The sequence below is a fragment of the Mus caroli genome, chromosome 7 (assembly GCF_900094665.2).
Source record: "Mus caroli chromosome 7, CAROLI_EIJ_v1.1, whole genome shotgun sequence".
Taxonomy (NCBI): domain Eukaryota; kingdom Metazoa; phylum Chordata; class Mammalia; order Rodentia; family Muridae; genus Mus; species Mus caroli.
Genome location: NC_034576.1, coordinates 70842517 through 70863398, shown reverse-complemented (window position 1 = coordinate 70863398; position 20882 = coordinate 70842517). Strand labels below are relative to the sequence as shown.

At 46.5% G+C, this 20882-nt stretch overlaps 1 protein-coding gene across 4 annotated transcripts in view; it reads right to left on the bottom strand.

The window, feature by feature from the left end:
- Igf1r (insulin like growth factor 1 receptor) overlaps nucleotides 1-20882 on the bottom strand; it is a 284480-nt gene that overhangs the window by 69803 nt on the left and 193795 nt on the right. The window lies entirely within an intron of this gene.

Here is a 20882-nt window from a genome sequence, read left to right as displayed (position 1 = left end):
ACAGGCCTGTGTTGGTGGTGGTCTGTTTGGGAAGGTTACAGAGCCTTTAGCAGGGAGCTAGAGGAAGTCCTTTGCTGGGGGTAGAGTTTGGGGTTTTACAGCCTGACCCACTTCTCTATTTCCTGTGTGTGGGTGGAATGCGATAACTTTGTGTTTCCTGCCTGACAAGACTAAAGCCACCCACCCCCACCCCCTGGCCACCACAAGGACTCTGTCCCCTCTGGGACTGTACACCAAGATAAACCTCTAGCTCTGGCTCCATTTTCTGTCAAGGTATTTTATCACAGCAACAGGAAAGTACCGAATACAACAGGGGACTAGTCAAAACCTCTAGGTTACTGCAGCAAACGTTAACCACACCCTTTACAAAGCACTGCGTGACTACGGCCTCTCTCTTCTCAAACTCCAGAAAAAGAAATCCAGGCTATGGAGGGGCTACTCTTTGCCATGGGCACAGAAGTAATTATGGGCTCTAAAGAGGAACAAGCTACAATTGAAGTGCCCAGTGCTTATAGAAGGTCTTTGGTAATGCCCGCATCTGCAATGTCTCTTCACAACACAACCTCCAGATCACAAGCAAGCTGCTGGACTATCGGTACAGAATGGTAGTACACAGGGTTTCTGTGCCCAGGGGCCACCTACTATAAGCCTTGTTAAGTTAAAGGCCAGGTCCAGTAATCACAGATCTAAACTCACACCCCAAACAGGCACTGTTATGCACTTCTGTAAATATGTCATAATGAACACACGCCTATGATCCTTACTTGTGAACATATAAAACAAACAAACAAATCTGGCTAACATTACATGTACCCAATTGGGGGAGGGAATTGTTTGGAAATACTACAGAACTACATAAATATGTATATTTTAACTGTGATGTACCAAAGAGTCAAGATTCCATGTTTTATTATAAAAAAAAATCTACTCTAAAACCAAAACTAAACCAAATTAAGCCCCAGTAACCACAGATTAACATAAAGAACACACAAGTTCATCTGCCCCCAAAACGGCTGCTTTGCTAACCCTTCATGACGTGGTCTTTCCCGGGTTCTTCCTGTGCATGGGTATATGACTACACATACTTGAATGTAAACCTTGATCTATGGAGAAAGCACTGGATAGACTTGGAGTGGATACCACCATACAGCAATCTCGCTATGTCTCACCGTTACAGCTGTGCCCCAGCATCAAACGTGCCCTCCGTGCCCACACATTACTGTTCCATGAGCACAGCCATCTTTGTGGGCACCTCTGCATGCCATTAGCATCAGTTTTCAGAACTGACTGCACTGAGTCAGTATGTTCTCTGGAGTCTTACACCAGTCTGTCTACACAGCTGTAAGTCACATCCGAGAATTCCTGTGTCACTGCACTTAAAAACAGATGCCAGAATGTCAACACTTGAATCAGCAGCATAACCCAGTAAGGAGACCGGAGTTCTCAGGACACTGCCAAAGTGATGTAATCTTGCATTTGACTCTAAAGTCATCCCTCCACAGAAACATCGGGGCATTTCCCCTCCCTGGTTATCTCCCCCTGTAGGAGTTCCTCTGGGCATGCTGTCATCTCTTTGGCTCTGAGGCCTCCTAGCCTCCACTGTGGCTAGAGTGTGGCTGCTCTGTGTTTGAAGTTCATTCATCCCATGGGCTATAAGCAAAAATTTTACTAGAGCTTCCTGGAACACTCCTTTAAAAAATACAGTGTGTGTCTCCTTCTTTCTTGCTGGCTGAAACATAGAAATGATGCACAGATATTCATGCAGCCATCTCAGACGGAACATGAGGCAACATAGTGAGTTCAAAGGAGCTCGGCCTCTCAAGATGGCTGGTGTCTCTAGACCAATGGTTCTCAGCCGGTGGGTCGTGATCCTCTTGAGGGGTGACATATCAGACATCACGCGTATCAGATACTTACATTATGATTCATAAGAGTACTAAGTTATAATTATGAAGTAGCAACAAAATAATTTTATGGTTGGGGTCACCACAACATAAGGAACTGTATTAAATAGTCACAGCATGAAGGATGAAAACCACTGCTCTAGACTAGCACTGCAGCTGCTGACCTTTGAACTTCTTCAGGTGAAGAGACACCAACTTTTATCTATGCAACTGAACCATCCACACAGACCTATCTTCAGAGCCACACTCAAGCGAAGACGGAAAGCCTTCTCAGCTGGTTTATGATATTCATTTATTATAACTAGCTTCAGGCTGTTTTTGGACATCCATTCTAGCTCAGGAACAAACAGAAGTTAATTATCTCTGGTCACACCACCACCACCACCACCACCAACAACAACAACAACCCCCAAACAACAACAACAAAACACCAAACAAACAAACAAACAAAACTGCAGGAGCCCCTAATGTCAGAATACAGACACTGTCTACCACAGCAATTACCTCGAAGACAGTAAAATGGAGTTCACTGATTTAACAGCCTACCATGTTTTTAGCTTCACACACTACCACTGATTCTTTTTTCACTCAAACACATCAATATATGACATAGTTGAAGATGATATAGTCTGATGACTTAATTAAACATATGCACTGCACGGGTTACATCAAGGTTTGGGGTTTAAATGAGCACTGAAGTTATTTGTGTTAATTTTGTTTTTTTAATCCGTCAATGACAGAAGTCAACGATCTGTTGGCATTTACTTATCTAACCAGAATTTACTGGATACACGCTGCACCTGTGTGCAGCTGGACATCCTGTACAGCTGTGCGGTGGCAGTCCCTGACCTCAAGGAAAGGATACCACACCAGGGAAGCAGGAAGGACCACGCACAGGGTGTTCCTAGTACTGTGGGTTCCTGGAAGGGTCTTCAGAGATAGTGAGGTTGGCACTGAAAAAGGAAGGCCGATGGGGAGGGGCATCAGGACCACCCGTCACAGAGGTCCTCAGATGTAAATACAGGTTGAGATGTTGCTGGGAACAAAATGGACCAGCTCAGGGAGGCACCACAGGCACACCAACTGACGGACAGCAGGAAATCACCCTGCTTTAGGGAAGGGCTAGGTTCGCACACTAGAAAGGTCATCATGCTGTATAGTGAAGGCATGATAACCAGAGTGGGCAGAAGGACAGAAGAACAGCCAGGGGAGAGGAATCTGCTACTGATTACACTGTCCATCTATGGCTCACACCGAAAAACAGATAAAGTTCAACGTAACTCGCTAAAGGCTCCCTGGTGCAGCTGTCCCAGCTATCCGCCAACACCATGCTCTGTGATTAGAGAGGAAAACCGATTCGTTAGCTCACCGTTATCAGCAGAGATTATCAATGAGGACTAGATGCCAACTTTGGAGCTCCTTACTTACTTACATAGGAAAGAAAATGATACATCACAATAGATGATAAAGTCAAATAGCTACATAGTAGTAAAAGCCCATACCATATAAAGCAGGGGGAAATAACCTTGTACACTGTCTTGAATCAGTTACCCCCCAAATGCAAATGCTACATCTTTCCAGGATGAGAAAGAGAAACAGAAATACTTGACAAAGGATTTGCTAAATTCGAGACATGTTGAGCCCTGTTCCAGGCCTGTGATGGGAACTTCTTCCCAACTAAGAACTGTAAAGTTAAAAACACTGTCTTTATGGATAGAACTGTTCTTTTAAGGCATATACCAGATCAATAAGTCCCTTAACATTCAGTGATGCCAACTGTGAACAAATGTGCATCTGATATTCTGTGGGTGGAGGAGGACAAAAAAGGGTTATGCAGAGAGGGAGAGAGAAAATGGAGGAAGGCTGACCTGCTTGCTAGGGGACTGACTCTAGAGATCTGTGTGGCTACAGGGAGGAAAGGGGTGTGGCTCTCTCTCCAGCACAGAGGATTCCGGGAGGCAGCAGGAGAACACAGGGTAGTCTGGGATTAGACAGTCCTGGAGCCAGCTTCAGAAGTCTGCTGTAAATTTTGTCTCATCTCGATGTATATAAATATTATTAGTGTTCAGGACTATTAAGGGATTTCTTGAAAAGCCCGGGGCAGTGCGTCTCGCCAGCAGATGGATGGCTGCTCTCCATGAGTGCCAAAACTTAAAATGTAGTGCAGTAACCAAATTTCCAATTACAGCACCATGGGGGGAAAAGAGGGGACCTCCCCCCCCCGCCCCCAGGAGGGGCGCACAGGCATGGTTAAAGGGCAGTCCAACCTTAAAAAGAGGAAATGGAAGCTGTGAACTAGGACGCGAAGGAAAGCAAATTGAGTTTGCCCATGAGACCGTTCTATTCCTTGCCATTATTCAGGGAAGACAATAAAAACAAAACCTTATTGAAACAGTCAGAAAAGCTACAGCATGTCCTGTGTCAGCCATCAGAAGGACAGGTCCAGGGTCAGTGTGCATACAGAGGCCACACATTTTAAAACTCCTCTTTATTCCTTTAAGATAGGACAAACAAACCTCGAACATCAGCTTAGCTCTTCCTCCCTAGGGTCCTTGCATTTAGTAAGTTCTTTCTTATTTCCCTTTAGCCTGTGATTGCTTCTGTCAGTGAGTCCTTTCATGACCGAAAGCTCCGAGAAGCAGCATCTTCAGAGCACACGATGCTGAAGTTCTTGGTGATGGGAGCCTCCACTTTCCACAAGGAAAGAGGGGTCCCTTGGCCACACAAGCTTCTACCAAAAACTTAGTTGTGACCCAGATGACTGCCGAGGGATAGAACTTGGTCTGTGGACGTTCGAGCAAGCTAAAGCTTCCGAGTCCAACATGGAAAGAAGAGGTAACGAGACCGTAGAACAGAAGGATGGAAGCATTAGACAAGACAGTGGAAAACACTGGTGGAACACAGAGGCCAGTGAGGGAAGGGGGAGCTATCAGGTGCTCTGGGTGACTGTCAGAGCCCATGGGGAGTAAGGCTCCGAACATCGTATTCAACTGTAGTCCAAACTCTAGAACAGAGTTAAAAAGCCATTTGTTATCAGTCTGTAAGTCTCTCTGGCAAGGATCTTATTATTATTTTAAACACCACACCTAGGATTTCCACGGGGTTCCCCAGTTCGAAACTAAGCCAACGAGACCTGTCTTCAGGCTCTAGTGGCCTAGCTCCAAAGGAGCCTTTCTCATTTCATTAACCCAACCAAGCACTCTACGGAGGAGTGTGTGGATAAGCCTTGAAATAGACTCGTGGCTAATCTTGGGAGCATCCTGCCCAGTACTTAAACATGCAGAAGCCTCCTCCGTCCTGCCCCTCCTCTTCTTTTTCTTTTCTCCTCCTCCTCTTCCCCCTCCCCCTCGTCCATTTGGCCCCTTCCAAGGCAAGAGGACATGTAATACTCAGGGCCATCACATGTATTTGTTTGTAAAGATTTATACATTCTACTTTATGTGTGTGTCTATGTACCACTTTTACATCTGGTACCCAGAGGTTAGAAGCGGATGTCAGGTTTCTGGGGAACTGGAGTTACAGATTGTGAAACATTATGTGTGTGCTGTGAACCTAACCTGGGTCCCCTGTACGAGCAACGCGTGTGAATAACCACTGAGCCACCTCCCCGGTTTCCTGATAATGGACTTGTAAGACTTTCCAGGCACAACCATGGTACCAAGGGCCCAAGGGCAGAGTATCACCAAGGCTGGCCATGCCTTTTGTTTTGTCCTCAAGTTAACCAGCAGCAAGGAGGATGCTCATGATGCTCCCATGCCTGGCTACCTTTCAGGAAAGGCAAAGATGGGCCAGGGAACTCAGGGCTCCTCATAGTTTGGATGGAAGTTCCAGTTTTCAAAGAATGAGTATCTCTGTTGGCAGGAACTGTGCCTGACCGAGGAGGAGCAGGGGACCAATGGCAAGAACAAGGAGAAAAAAGCCCAGCTGGGGGGGTCTGTGCTGTGTCCACCTTACAAGCATCACAATGCTCTCAGTTTATTAGTCTTCCCTGTACCCCTCTACGATCTCTCTTCACATACCTTTCCCCACTCCAATCTCCTCATATAAAGGTACTCCTATGACTTCACTGTTCCTCTGAAACAAAAATTACATGTTGCGATTTGGCTATTGTCATTATGGTGTGGTGGTAAGACTGACTAAATCTAACCAAACCAAATCTAATCTATGTTGGAGGTAAGGCCTTTGGGAGAGAATTAGGATTGTATGGTTGTCACTGGGTGGGACATCATTGTGGTAGTAGTAGTGCCTTTATCTTATATATATAGAGAGAGACAGAGACAGAGAGTGCAAGCAGGCAAGCTCAGCAAGTCATGCCTTGGTCATGCCATAATGCAATAGGAAGGTCCTCCTTAGAGGCTGACACTACATCCTTGGACTTCTCTGTCTCCAGAACTATGAAAAAGTATTTTCTTCATAAATTAACCAGCATCAGGTAAGACAAGTATACCTCATAAGGAACAGATGGTGGGTGTGGCTTCTGGGTTGCATCCTAGTAAAGTCTGTGGCTCAACTCACAAAGTCAAACTAGTGCTTCCCCGCCCCTCCCCCCCCCCCCCCCCCCCCCCCCGCCCCCATGAGGGGGAGGGATCGAGGGTGGGAGAGTCAGAGAATGAGGAGGAAGGAGAATGTTTTCTCCAAAAGGAAGGCAAGAACCTAAAACATACTTATGGCCTTTGCAACGTCAAAAGGAGAACTCTACTGCCTCACTACTGAGCAAGCATCCAGAGTTTAAAACCGCGTCTAAGCATGTCTGCCTGGAAGACAGTAGCCACTGCATAGTCTGTCACACGGCAAAGGCAACTTCACGTGGCAACCAGTGTCTTAAAAGCCCAGGCCGAAAAATCACATGGGTAAAAGTATTCTCTGCCTAATGCCAAAAACCAAACCAAACCACACCACACCATACCAAACCAATCCGAACCAAACCAAAGCAACCTCCTTTTGTGGAGGGGCGGTAGGCAGATCCAGAGGAGACGTCATTTTAAGCCAGAATGCAAAGCTATTTCAGTTTCTGTTTGAACGGAAAGGCTGTGACAGATGGAGAACTTCCACGGGAGAAAAGCGGACCCTGAGCAGAACACTCCTGGAGCACAGCAAGCTGGACGGAGAGAGGACAGGACCGCGTGCTTTTTTGACCTGTTAGCACGCTAGTCATGAGAGCTCCTAACTTTTCCAGTATCTGATGCTGTAAGTCATTTCCTCCTTATTGACTTTCAAAGGGTTTTTCAACTGCTCTGGGTTAGCTTGCTTCCTAAGATGAAGAGCCCTGAACAGTGCACCCACACTTGGGCAGTTTCTTGATTCTTGGGGAGTATATAAAGGGCTACAAGTCACATATTGTTGCTCCCCTTTGGCTTTGCTCTTTGCTTTCCACACCTTTAAAGTTGCAGGACTGCTCTGCTGGTAGCACGGTCCAGTCACAGACAGCCAGAGTCACAGGCAGGTCCCCATCTTAATTCCAAATACATCTGCAAAATCCCTAGAGAGTCTTCCAAGCAGCCCTAGGGATGCCCACTTCTTTGCAGGCAGTGCCCCTCAATGGGGAGACAGCAGGCAGTGCCCCTCAATGGGGAGACAGCACTGATTTGGATCTGGTTTCCCAGGTGACTTTCCGGCAGCATTCACTCCTCAGTGCTCCATGAAGGTCTGGCACATTCCGGGCAAGGCTGCTCTCTCCCACTTGCTCGCAACCCTATTCTAACAGCACAGGATCATTTGAACAGTGTGGAATATGCTGAGACTGAAAGATGTGGTCTGCCACGGCTAGGGTAACTTGCTCAGACTCAGATCTCATAAGTAAGGACATGTCCACACTCTGTGGGCTCATTCTATGCCTCTAATCACCGAGATCTCCCAGGTCAGCCTTTCCACAATAGCTGTCTGAGTTTCTCTTATATAAATCCAATTTATACCACAAAGGCAAAATACAAGGCTGCTTATTAATACAGAGTTAACTTTCAGTGTTATTTCCCATATGCCTGATGACACTTTAGGTGTGTTATTTATATACATTATTTAATCCTCCTGACAATCACAAAGGGTAGGCATCCTTCACTTAGAGATGGACAAACTGGAGACAGCAGAGAGATTAAAGAACTCATGCAAGAGGATCAGGCTGCTGTGCCGTTGTTGGGTGTCACACTCAGAGTCCCCAACAGATGATAGCAGCCTCTCCACACATCTTCCCATCGTGGTGTGGGACTGCTTCTGAGCCTCTCTGCTGTCTGAAAGGCATGCTGCAGGGGAGTTGCTTGCATGCTAGTTTTCTTTTTAAGCATGCAACCATAAGGAAGAAATAAACCACAAGCCCTAGCACCCTTTTCTACTCTCTTGAGGTATATCCCTAAATCTAGAGGACAAAACAAAGTAACACACACTGAAGAGCCCCGCCTCCTGCATACAAGTGATACTAGAGAAATAATATGTATCAACTCGGTTTCCTCTATTGAGTTGTAGCCAATGGAAGTCTCATGGACATTTTTCTGCCACAAATTGAAAAGACTAGATTTTTTTTTTTTCATGAGACAGGGTTTCTCTGTATAGCCTTGGTTGTTTTGGAACTTGATCCACAGACCAGGCTGGCCTTGAACTTAGGGATCCACCTGCTTCCATTTTCAGAGTGTTATGATTAAAGATGTGGGCCACCCTGCCCGGCCTCGAGGCTGGATCTTGTTGGCATCTCTAAGAGCCACTGCAAAGTTGCACACTAACAGAAGCTTCTCTTCTGAATGATGCACAGTCAGCATGGCTTACCTGATAGGAAATGACTGTGAGGTCAGAGAACCCGACCAACAAGACCCAAAAGACTACAGGCTCCTCAGACTCAGCTCTGACCAAATAAGTCTACTGAATGCAGTAAGCATGCTGAGGTTTTCAAATGCCCTGAGGTGATCATAGCATCCTTCCAGGAACCTTCCTAGGTCACAGCTCATGCCTCACTTAAGAGTTGCTCCTTCCCAAGCTTGTAAACCCACTCTAACAGCACAGAAGCATTTTCTTTACCAATCCCACACAGTTCTGTAAAACGGAAACTTTGTCGTGGAAGAAAATCTGAGTCAGGGCCAGTTGAGATGGCTCAGTGGGTAGATACAACAGCTATCCTTCTGATGGCCTGTTCGACACCCCCCCCCCCGGAAGTCACACGGTGGAGGGGGACAGAATCAATTCCTACCCAGTGTTTTCTGACTGCCACATACATGCTGTGGTGTAGGTAGGAGTCTCCTCCCCCAGTAATGTTTCTAAGTCGGGGAACAGTTCAGAGCGTCCTCTTCTTGGGAGAGCACAGTTTGAAGGCTCGGAGAAAATAACCGAGTAGCATCGCACAGTCCAGGACAGAAGGTAAGCCACAGAGTTCAGCTGCTGAAGCATCTGGGAACATTTCATTAATGAGCAAAAGAAACAATCGCCTACTGACAATGCCCGTGGGATCACTGAGGCCTCGGGAACCAAGCAGTGCTGGGCAGAGTACTGAGAAAACAGGAAAACAAACACTGCAAAAGGGGTAACAAAGAAGCCGGCGGAGGGAGGTTATAAATAGCAACATTCTAACTAGAAAGCTGCGTGGAAAGAGTGAGGACCGAGGTGCAGCTGACCCAAAGAGGGAGAGCAGGAAATTTCAATAAATAACAAAGGCCGGCAGAACAGAGAGGGCTCTGCCCACGGTGGGCTAAGAGTTCCCTTTCTTCTTCCGGCACATTTTGTAATATCAGCTTTACACACACACACACACACACTTGAAAAAGCAGAAAGTCTGGTGGTTTTCAGTGTCTTCATAGAGTTGTGCAAATACTGCCACAATTGACGTTAGAATATTTTCATCATCCCAAAGCAAAAAGCCCATACATAGCAAAGCTCCCCCCAGCTCTGGGGAATGACTAATCTTAATGTCTCCACTTCTCCACTGAATCGCCTGCCAGGAGCATTTTACTTAGTGGAATCAAACAAAGGGTGTTCTCCTGTGGCCACTGTCTTCCATTTAAAACAATGCTTTCAAGATTCACCCTTGGCATGGTGTCTACTAGTCCTTCTGGCTTTGGGCTGTCCTGATTCTCACTGTGGGAAAGCGAGCCTTTCTATTAATGTGGAGTGATAACATCACAGGTATTAGGAGTAGAAATGCCAGAAACACTGACAAACTTGGAAGGGGGAAGGAGGTCAAAGGATGGTGGATGCTGAGGTGCAGGCAAGGTGCTGAGAAGGGTCTGTTTGCACCCCAGAGTCTATATTTTTGGCTAACTCTATCCACACTAACTTGGGCCATTCTTTGATAGGTAGGGCTGTCACAGTGGGCATTATCTGTAGAGGAATTGTCACCTACAGTGTGGACTGTGTCTCCACTCTGCTCAGCAAGCTACTTGTGCGACCTACGGAAAACCAAGTGCATACACACGAGCTTGAGCTCTGTAGAAATGCCTGACAAACGGATGCTGAAGTTGCAACACTGAAGTTCTGCTAAAATGGGGAGAGAGAAGAGGAAGGGCAGGGGAGAGAGAGAGAGAGAGAGAGAGAGAGAGAGAGAGAGAGAGAGAGAGAGAGAGAGAGTGTCAACGGAAAAGATGGCGACGAAGGGTGCAGCTCAATCGGCACTATATTGTTCTCACAGACTGTCTTAATTCCCGTGTACTTTTAAATAGTCGAAAACTGGATTTTCAACCTGTTTTAAAACCCACATACAAATTTGAAAAACTGCAGGCAGATTTTAACACAGGGGAGAAAACAAACAAAAGAGAGCTGGCATGGGGGTCAGGACAGACAGGGCCCTCAAGCTGATGGGGCATGGTCAGCAGGGGAGGGCGGCTTCATGGCTGCTTCACGGCTGGAGAATCTCTGTCTCACAAAAGTCATAGCGTGCACACACTTTGTTTGTCCTCAAGAGTTCTGAAAAAAGGAAAAAAAGCGAGAAGTCCCTGCAGAGGGCCGACTCCCCTGCAGGCTTGAGCACATAAAGATCACTTGTGACTGCCTGTCACAGATGCTCAAATGGACAGGATGGGGAAAAAAATACCCTTCACACACTTAAAAATTACCCTAAGTTATTTTAAATTTGGAACTGTTTGTATATTCCTTATAAGTTTATGAAACTCACACGGCCGCTCCATGACTAACTGAAGCGGAATTGAGAGAGTATTCTCTATTTATAACTTCTCTGCCTGTGCGTGCGTCCAGCCCTATTTCCATTCTCTGGTACTGTACGCAGAGTTATGTGAAGCCGTTATGTGAAGCCGTGTGGGCTCTGAAATGCTACTTACTTCCTAACAAGGCAGGCCTGGGTTCCATAGGGGCAAATCAGTGGGAGACGGGGCGGGGGGTTGTAATGACCAAGTGAAGGCCAGGCTCAGAGGGGAGGTCTCAAGCACCCATCATTGCTCAGGCAGATCTTTTGCTGTTGGTTTTGTTTGTTTGCTTTATTTTATTTATTTACTTATTTTAAAGACAGGGTTGCTCTGTAAACCCTGGCTGTCCTGGGACTTCCTCTGTAGACCAGGCTAGCCTCAAATTCACAGAGATCCACTTGCCTCTCTGCCTACCAAGTGTCGATACCACCTCCACCCGGATAAGACTGCACCTCTCTAAACGGGTGTTTGAGCCTGTTTTGGGGCAATCGCACACCTGGTGATGGCTGAGAGATCTGTACTGATGGTGTGACTTCATCAATACACACATTCCTAGGTCAGTGCCTTAAATCTGTGTGCCCGCTCATGTCACCTCTTCCACTTGATTTTAGTGGCATTGTGTCACCAAAGGGTGCAAGGCTTTAACAGTTCATGCAAAAGCCCCTCTCCATACACACATGTTTGTGTGAAGATGACTGAAATGACTGACCAGTGTCCCCCATGGGACAACTAGTACTCAGAGCAGAGCACATGAGGCCTAGGATTAAGTTCTGTTACGAAAAGCAAGGCGGTTCATGGAGAGAGTAATAAATGTGAAAGATACCCGCATATATAGACTACCCGCGCATATAGAATTCGGATGGTTACGTGTACATGGACATGAATCCCCTATTCACAGCTGCTCCCATACACCGTAAGAACAGCTGCTCTAAGGCTGCCTAGCCATAGTTTGGAAGAAAAAAAATCAAAACCAACTCCTGGAATCTTCTCTAAAACAATGCCTCTGGTGACTGTAGTTGTCTCGCTTCATGTTGCTCCAAGAGAAGGAACTCCCCATGAAAAGGAGGAAAATGCAGTCCACAGTCCACTCTTCCTTTTTGGGAAAGATCAGAAGGGGTAACAGGTACCTCACACCTCAATCCTGTGACTAATTATGAAGCTGGTTTATTTTTACTGCATAGCCTTTTCTTTTCCAGTTTATATCACCTCTTAATGTCTCCAGATTCATTCGTTTCTAGAATCTTAACTATTTTACTACGTGCGATTAGGAATCTTAAACCCCATTACAGCCATCTCTTATGTCCATGTATGAAATAAATTACCGCTAAAAAACATCCCTGAGAAACGTGTCTAAGGCAACTCAGTCACTGTACACACACAGTCAAGTTTACAGGAACTAGGAGGACTGTGACATCGTTATAGCCCCGACCTGAACAGGATCACTGATGCGACTGAACCTCCAGGATGCACAGCTGCGTTTAAATCAGTCGCAGCTCTTGAAGAGAAGCACGCACTTTTTAAACACAGCACAGATATCAACAGCTGGTCAAGTGACCTTCAGCCTGCTCCTCTGAGGCCCCTGCCTCTCTGCTCACCACTTCCTTCATCCTGCTGCTCTGCTCCTGATGGAAGGCTTTGGAGTTCTGACTATTTGTGGTTCTCAGCCTTCCTAACACTTCGACCCTCTAATACAGTTCCTCAAGTTGTGGTGACTCCCCCAACCATAAAATTACTTCATGGCTGCCCCGTAACTGTTTGTACGTGTGTGTGTGTGTGTGTATTTATTTTTAACTTGGCTGGAAACATGACTTAGGTATTCCCAGGACCATCCTACTAGATACTTTTACTTACCAAGTAGCCATCATTTAAAAAAAAAAAAAAAAAAGTTCAGCTACACCTTTAAATTATCTAGGAGGGTAGAAAAGCATTGTCCCTGATAATTGTACATCCTGAAAAATACTATCACTAGCATAAATACATGGAATATTCATAATCAGCCTATCTCATTGTTCAAAAGTACCTAGAAAAGAGACCATGCAACTGTTGAAATACCATTTCTAAGGCCGGGCGTGGTGGCGCACGCCTTTAATCCCAGCACTCAGGAGGCAGAGGCAGGCGGATTTCTGGGTTCGAGGCCAGCCTGGTCTACAAAGTGAGTGCCAGGACAGCCAAGGCTACACAGAGAAACCCTGTCTCGAAAGCAAAAACAAAAACAAAACAAACAAAAAAATTTCTAGAGTCTCTCTCTTTTTCTGAGTGTGCATGTGCGCACACACAGACTTCTGTTGGCTTTCATTTTACTTTGCTTGAGTTTTGTGAGCAGAGGGGGTGATAAGGGTAATACCCTGGGGAAAAAGGTACCAACTCGGCTAAAGCGCATCAGAGGTGTTGATGTCCCATAGTGCCAACAGGAATCCGAGTACTCAGGAAATGATCACTTCTCAGTTTCACCCAGGTTTTTTTTTGTTTCGTTTCGTTTTGTTTTTAAAAATGGTACTGCCCACCATTAAAAAGTTCACGGAAGGCATTCAAAGTTCAAGATGCCACTCTCTTTTTAAAACCATTTTTAAAACTATTAATAGTTGAGCACTTAGGTGGGCAGCGGTGGCATGCACCTACAATTGCAGCACTTGGGAGGCAGAGGCAGGTGGATCTATGTGAGCTTGAGGCCAGCCTAGTCTACAGATCAAGTTCCAGGACAGAGTTACACAGAGAAAAACAAACAAACACACACAAAAATAAAACCAAAACCAAAACAACAACAACTACAAAATTGGGTCCAGACTGCGAGCCATCATAGGCACAGTGGGTAGAACGGCAGCTGACTGAACAGTTCGGATGAAAATGCCAACAGGGAGAGGCTCCTTCTGCTTCTTCCAATTAATTAGGAACTGTATGTCTGTAAATTTTTATTTGGTCTTTGAACTATTATCTCCTGATCTCAGATGTCTGGTTTCCTCTAAGGTGCTGTCCAAATCATCAAGTGTTACTTGATTGCTCAGCCCTATCCAGTATCACCCTTGGATGTAAGAGACTGAAGCAAAGTATGAGAAGCATCTGGACCTCTGAAGGCGAGGGTGAACTCAGGGTATCCCTTCAGACACTGTGTACAGGGTGCCTGCATAGTCCTGTGATGTCACCTGACCCCACGGGGCTGGGAGCAGGGAAGGTCATACACAGGGAGGGAGATACAGGTGGCTTTCTGCTTCCTTCCTGTTTGAACCTTTACCCCAGGTCTCCCTTCATCACCTCCAGACATGTTCTGGAATACCCTCTAGGCTGGTTTTTTACGGTTCACGGGAATTTTCATTGGAAGCTGAAGGAATTAACAGGTAGATTAACTATCTCTATAAACCTGAACCCCAGTAAGCAGACAGTGCCAGCCCATAAAGCATAGATGAGTCTGGAACTTGGAATGGTGTTCAAGAATTACTTTATCCGTGGTATAAAAATGGAAGCATTCAGAAATGGGAAAGGGCCAAACTGCACTTCACCCCCTACAACGGTACCTGTGACCCCACAGAAGTTTGGCAATGTCAAGGACATGCGAAGTTTAGTTGCTACACAAAGGGTCTGGTGCATATACAGCGATGCCTAAGATACAGGACCATATTTTCCAAATCAACTTAAATGTGCAGGTATGTGTACGCACATATAGTGCACGTGGAGGACAAGAGGGCAATGCAGTATGCTTTCCACTATTGCTCTCTGCCTGGTCTTGTGAAGCAGGGGGGCTCTCACTGAAGCAGGAGCTCACTGACTGGCCAAGCTGGTAACCAGCAGGCCTTTTCTGTTTCCTAAGGCCACTTAGTTTTTACACGGATGCCAGGGATCTGAACTCAGTTTCTCACACTTGTAGAACCATCTCTCCAATCCTCCAAATCAACTTCTCAGCAGAGAAGCCTTAAATGCTGCGAACTCCCAAACTATCAAAGTCTTCCTCTTCTAAGAAAGTATCCCCAAGTTTTCCAAATTCTGGACTCAGTCTGAAAGTGAGAATCTGAAAAAGCCAGAGTCATGTCTTCCACTCGGGGGTGGGGGCAATAAGCACTGTAGCAACTTCCTTGACATTCATGTCAAAAGAGCTGCTGCCTTCCTTCAGACCCCAGGGTTTCCTCATCCAGCAGGAGGAGGCAGCGAGGTCAGGGTGCAGAAGCCATGGAGCCTGTAACATGGTCTGCAGCATATGTCGGGGTGTGCTTTGTCCCGACTTATAGACAGAGCGAGCTTTGAAGTGAAAAGGGGTTAAGAGGATGGAAGGAACAGAACATACTTCGCAGGCAATGACAGTGACCCAGGTAAAGGCAGAAGCTGTGCTCAACTCCCTGTAGTGGGAGCCAGACATGCAACTTCTGTTATGCAATGCTTTGTGAAAAGGGGAAGGCTTTTGGTGGTCTTCACTCTCCCACGGGGGCCTCTCACCCACAGCCTAGGAACGCAGGAGAGAGGAGGAATGGCCACCACAAGCCTGGGCTGCATTCCTCTGTTCTGCTTCTCCATGGGACCTGGGATCGAGCACCTTTGCAAGAGAAAACTGCCCAAGAGCTACTGGATTTTGGAGCAAAGGCAACTCAGGAACTATGAACCCAGAGGATGGACATCTTCACTTGGCAGATGGAGAAAGTGAAGTTCAAGCAATCTAAGCTAGGAAGGTTGTAGCGCTCGCTCACTCACTGGAGAGGGGTGGGGGGAGCTTGTTCAAGCTTCCAAGGAGTGAACACAGGGATTGGGACACCAGAAAAGCAGCTTTTCTTCATCTTTGGAGTCACAAGCCCTCTGAACACACGAACCGCATACCCTCCTTAAAGAAATACTGGGGATTTTGAAATCAATTTAAGCACCTCTAATTTCCAACCCTGAAACGTTTTACTAACTGCACTCGGACTTACTTCTCCATCAAAGCAAGATCAGCTGGATGAGTTTCCCCTAATTACGGTTTCCTTGGTGCCCGTCTATCTGCATCAGCAACACCTGAACTTTCTCCTGCACTGTATCTTCCTAAATTGACATTCTCAGCCCACACGGGCACGCTGGCCTGGTGCCATTCAGCGGCACAAATGATACATCCCAAGCCCGTTACTTCCGTCCTCCTGCCCTCGCCACACTGCGTGTCCGTAATCCTGCCCTCCACCCACTCCCCAACCCTTTGAAATTTCTAAACCCCAGCAGAGGAAGCCCTGTAGGGCTCTTAATAAGCTCAGTCATGCTCGAAATATCCGTTTTACCCACAGGGTATTGTAGGCAGCAATTCCGACCAGAGCACATCTCGGCACGAGATCATCTGCCTCCAAAGCCCAGCGTTCAGAACTCCTAAGAGCACCGTTCTTATGCAGTCCCACTGGAGTACTTGGGAACTTCAAACAGTTTGGGGGTGGGAAAAAAAAACATCCTCTCTTCCACCTTCCACCTACACTGTGGGTTAGGAAACTCCTTCCTGTTGCTGTGGCCACGGAGGGTACATATCGCAACTCTCCTGGCTCCAGTGTTTATGAAACCCACAGGAACTCTGCCACCACCTACACAGAAAGCCCCATGCCAGAGACAACGACAACACATAAACATTTTATGTTGTTAGCCACATGTTAAGAAAATATCATCTTGATCAAGTATTTTTCTAGTTCTGTCTCACGTTCAAGTCTCAGGGCGTGGAGGGGAGCACGGAAGTACACTGGATGCATATCTTCTGCCCCACTGGAAGATGCTTGGGATTTCTGAAGAAACCACCTGTAAATTAGTCTATGCCTTAGGTCATTGAGAAAGAGAGTCCGTGTTTCATTGATGTGAGTCCTACAGGCGCTTCCCCTTGGATAAGGATAGGAACTAAGAACACCATCCTGGGCTGGGGAGATGGCTCAGTAGGTAAAGTGCCTGGTGTTCCACAAACATAGGGCCTGCGTTTGGTTTCCTAGCAGCCAAATAAAGCACAGAACTTGGCAACAGGACCCTGGGATCTCCCTGGCGAGACGCCCTCATTGAAATAGCAACCTCTGGGTTCAGAGAGACGTTGTAGTAAAGATAATAGTGATGATCAAGGCGGAGATTGCTAGAGGATGATTGTCAACACCCACCGTCACCTGTGGCCGTCACCTGTGCACATGCACACACAGGCAGGAAGCGCACCCACATACACCACACATACAGGCAGGAAGTGTACCCACATATACCATGCACACACAGGCAGGAAGTGTATCCACATACAGGCAGCAAGTGCAACCCCATACACCACACATACAGGCAGGAAGTGTACCCACATATACCATGCACACACAGGCAGCAAGTGCATTGCATATACCCCGCACACAGGCAGGAAGTGCACCCACATACACCACACACACACACACAGGCAGCAAGTACACTTGCATACACATATACACATTTTTGGAAGAAAAAAAAAAGGAAAAAAAAAAAGCTCAAATCAATTTACAAAACATTAAGTTTTAAGTTGGCCCTTAACTCACTAATATTATTTGAGAGGATCATCAGTGAAATTAGAAACAGAAAGAATTTAATTGGAACCTGTTGATGTGTTTCAGGTTATTCAATAACAAAAACAATCTGCCAGCCCGGTAACATGGTCATTTGCTCTGAATGGGACTGCTTCATTCTGTGGATCCACATTCCCTGAGGTGGGCCCTGGACGGCCTAGGCTCATCTTCTGGGAAGAGGGACACAATGGCACGGGGTAGCATTCCTCTGCACAGAAATCATGCCAAATATCATTAAAAACAAAAACAAAAACAACCCTACCAGCCTGGGAGCCACGGTGGCAACATTTAAAGCAACAATTTAAGAACAGACGAGGCCCATCTGCATGCAACTGTGGCCACATTTGAAAAGGCCCAAGGAATGTCTGTCTGTCTGTCTGTCTGTCTTCTCTGCCTACAGTTTTCAAAATTGGTTTCAGAGAGAGGGAGGTTTATGCTCTGTGTTAGAAACAAATTACCGAGCAGCTGTCTGGTTACAGAAGAACACGGGCTTGGGAGAAGCTCAGAGTCAGCCCTGTCAGCTGTTGTAAGTCAAAGGGACTCTGTTTCCTCAGTATTCCACCTGAGGCAGATGACACCACCCTGCACTGTTAGCCCAAGATTACATGCAGCAAGGCACACAGCAACAGCAAGTGTCTCCTGCACACTGGCAGTGCTCTGTCAACATCAGCTAAGTCTCTGGACTGGATTCTCACCTTGGCTTTGCCAACTATATAAGTGCAACTGGTGCACAGGTCTAGAAGAGATGAGGAGGCTCCTACGACCTTCTGCCACGGCATGCTTGGAAAAGGAACGTGACGAAGAGCTTCTAGTTCCCTTCATGTGCTGAAGAGCTGCAGATCTGGTTTCATGGAAGGATGGTTATATGAGTAAGAAAGAAGAAGAGAACTAAAGGATGTTTTCAATTTTAAAAATGATGTGAAATTGTGTGTGTGTGTGTGAGTGTGTCTGTGTGCACAGGCCATGTGAAATGCAGAGGGTAAGTGTGGGAGTCACTTTCTCTAGCCTTTACCTGCTAAGCCTCTTACTGGCCCATAAGTGCATGAATCTCAAGTACTTAAAACCTCACTTCTGATCAAATAAAACTTTTATAAATTTTAAAAGACCGTTTTCTTAATTTCAGTACTCTTCTCAGATCCTTTTGTCCTAGAGTAACCTCTGTGTGATCCACAATAGACCTGGGCTCACCCAGAACTCCTTGAAGGTTCAATGTAGGGGTTTTGACTTGGTGGTGGTGGTTCGGTTTTGTGCAGTTCTAGGAATGTACAGAGACACAGGCTGACCACTGAGGTCATGTAGGGATTAACACTTCATCAGGTACAGGAGCTGTAGCTCAGGGGCAGTGTGCTTGCCTAGCATGCTTACAGCCCAGGTTCTAATCCCCAGGACAGCTAAAACAGAGAAAACACGTAAATAACATGTCTGCCAGGAAGCAAGCTATTCCAAGACAAGGAAGGAGACTTCTGTGTTTCGAAAAATCTGTTTTGAAACACAAACAGGGACTGGGACTGTGGCTCAGTTAGTGTAGTGCTTATCTCTATCCGAGAAGTCCTGGGTTCAATTCCCAGCACCGTTTAAATGGGGCATGGTAATAGAGGCCTGTAATCCCAGACCCTGGAGACAGTGGCAGAGGGACTCCAAGTTCAAAGTTACTCCTGGCTATATAGTGAAGAATGCAAGGCAGACTAGACTGTGCTACATGAGACTCGGTTTTAAAAAGGGAGGAAGAATCCTTCCAATACATAACTTTACTCCACTTTTCTTCAGCTTACATTATAAACGCTGGTGATAGCATAGATACAGAAGCTCTTTCCTGTGTGGTGATGACACATTACTCACAACCAAACCAAGTGAGGAAGCAGGGCCCCTTACTACTAATTACGGGATTCAGACAGAGGTAGTTAGAGAAATGTATAATGGTAACACCCCAAACTGGGTTGAGTACCCCAAATACTCAAAAGAAACAGACAATGCTAACTTGGGAGATTGGAAATGATTCTGCAACTAGTTCCCTGCTGCATGTGCAGCTGGAGGCTCCCAGAAGTTGGAGGCTTGGTGGGAGACTGAGGAAGCATTTGCCATTCGTTTTCTAGGTCCAAGGCTTTTCTTCCAGGATCCATGGGCTAGGCTAGATAGAGCAAGTGCAGGCTTAAGAAGCACAGATACTGTTCACATGCTCCTGATCATCTAGATGGGGAGGGTATCCAGCTTGTTGGCTGGTCACTAGAACATCCAGTTCTCCTTCCATTTGTACCACTACTATCTAGGACTCACTGATCTTCAGTCACAGGAAAAGGTCATCGATAGCCAGTGGCCAGAGATAGCCTTTTATGCTTGCTGCACGACACAGTCAGGGCAGTATTCCAGGAATGCACAGCCTGCTCAGCTTCTCTCACTTCCCCTCTCCTAGCCCAGATCGAGGAAGATGGATTCACGCATCCTATCAACAAAGACTGACAGAATCTCCTGCAGCTGCCGGTATACAACTGTGAGTTGCTATCTAGGTTATGGAAGGGCTGTGGCGTTCCAACAGTTAATGTGTGGTTACATGAAGGTAGGCATGGGAAGGGGTGAATACACACACACACATATGCACACACACAAACGGAACACATACACATACATCTACACGCACGCACACATAAACACACAAATATGCACAAAGGCTCACACACACACACACACACACACGCATGTACACACACTCATGCACACACACACAAACACACATAAATACACACATACATACCCTACTTCTGTACATGTTGTAGTCCTGACTCGAGACCTTGGTACCTGTTGCTCATTCAGCATATGCCCCTTTCTGTTCTCCACCTTCCGGCAGATGTCCCAGTGACCTGCCTGCCGCCTGCCTTCACTGTCTTTGAGGTGGTGACACTCCTGCCACCCCAACATTTTATGTCACAGCTTCCTCTTCAGCTGACTTGAACGTTTTGTTTTGTTCAAGGTCTACTGAGCAGCGAAGAAAGAAGAGCTAGTGTTTCACGGGTACAGGCTGGAGTGTTCTGGGGATAGGTCAGTCATCGTTTCCCTTTTAGGGAGACTCGGATCAGTGTTAATGAACTACTCATAGGAATTGGCCAGAATCAGAGCCCTTGAATTTTATGCACTGGTCCAGGGAGGCCCTGAGAGAGTGGAGGCAGAGCTCACTGCCTTTTTTCTGCCTTTGCTAGGAATCCCAGAGGAGCCAGATTCCAGGAAGGAAGTGGGGCAGGGAAGCAGCAGGGTACAAGAAACAAACAGAAAAACAAAACAACAACAAAGAAACCCCTCAAACCTGGTCTGGCCCAGCGGGTAAGAGCACTGACTACTCTTCCGAAGGCCCCAAGTTCAAATCCCAGCAACCACATGGTGGCTTACAA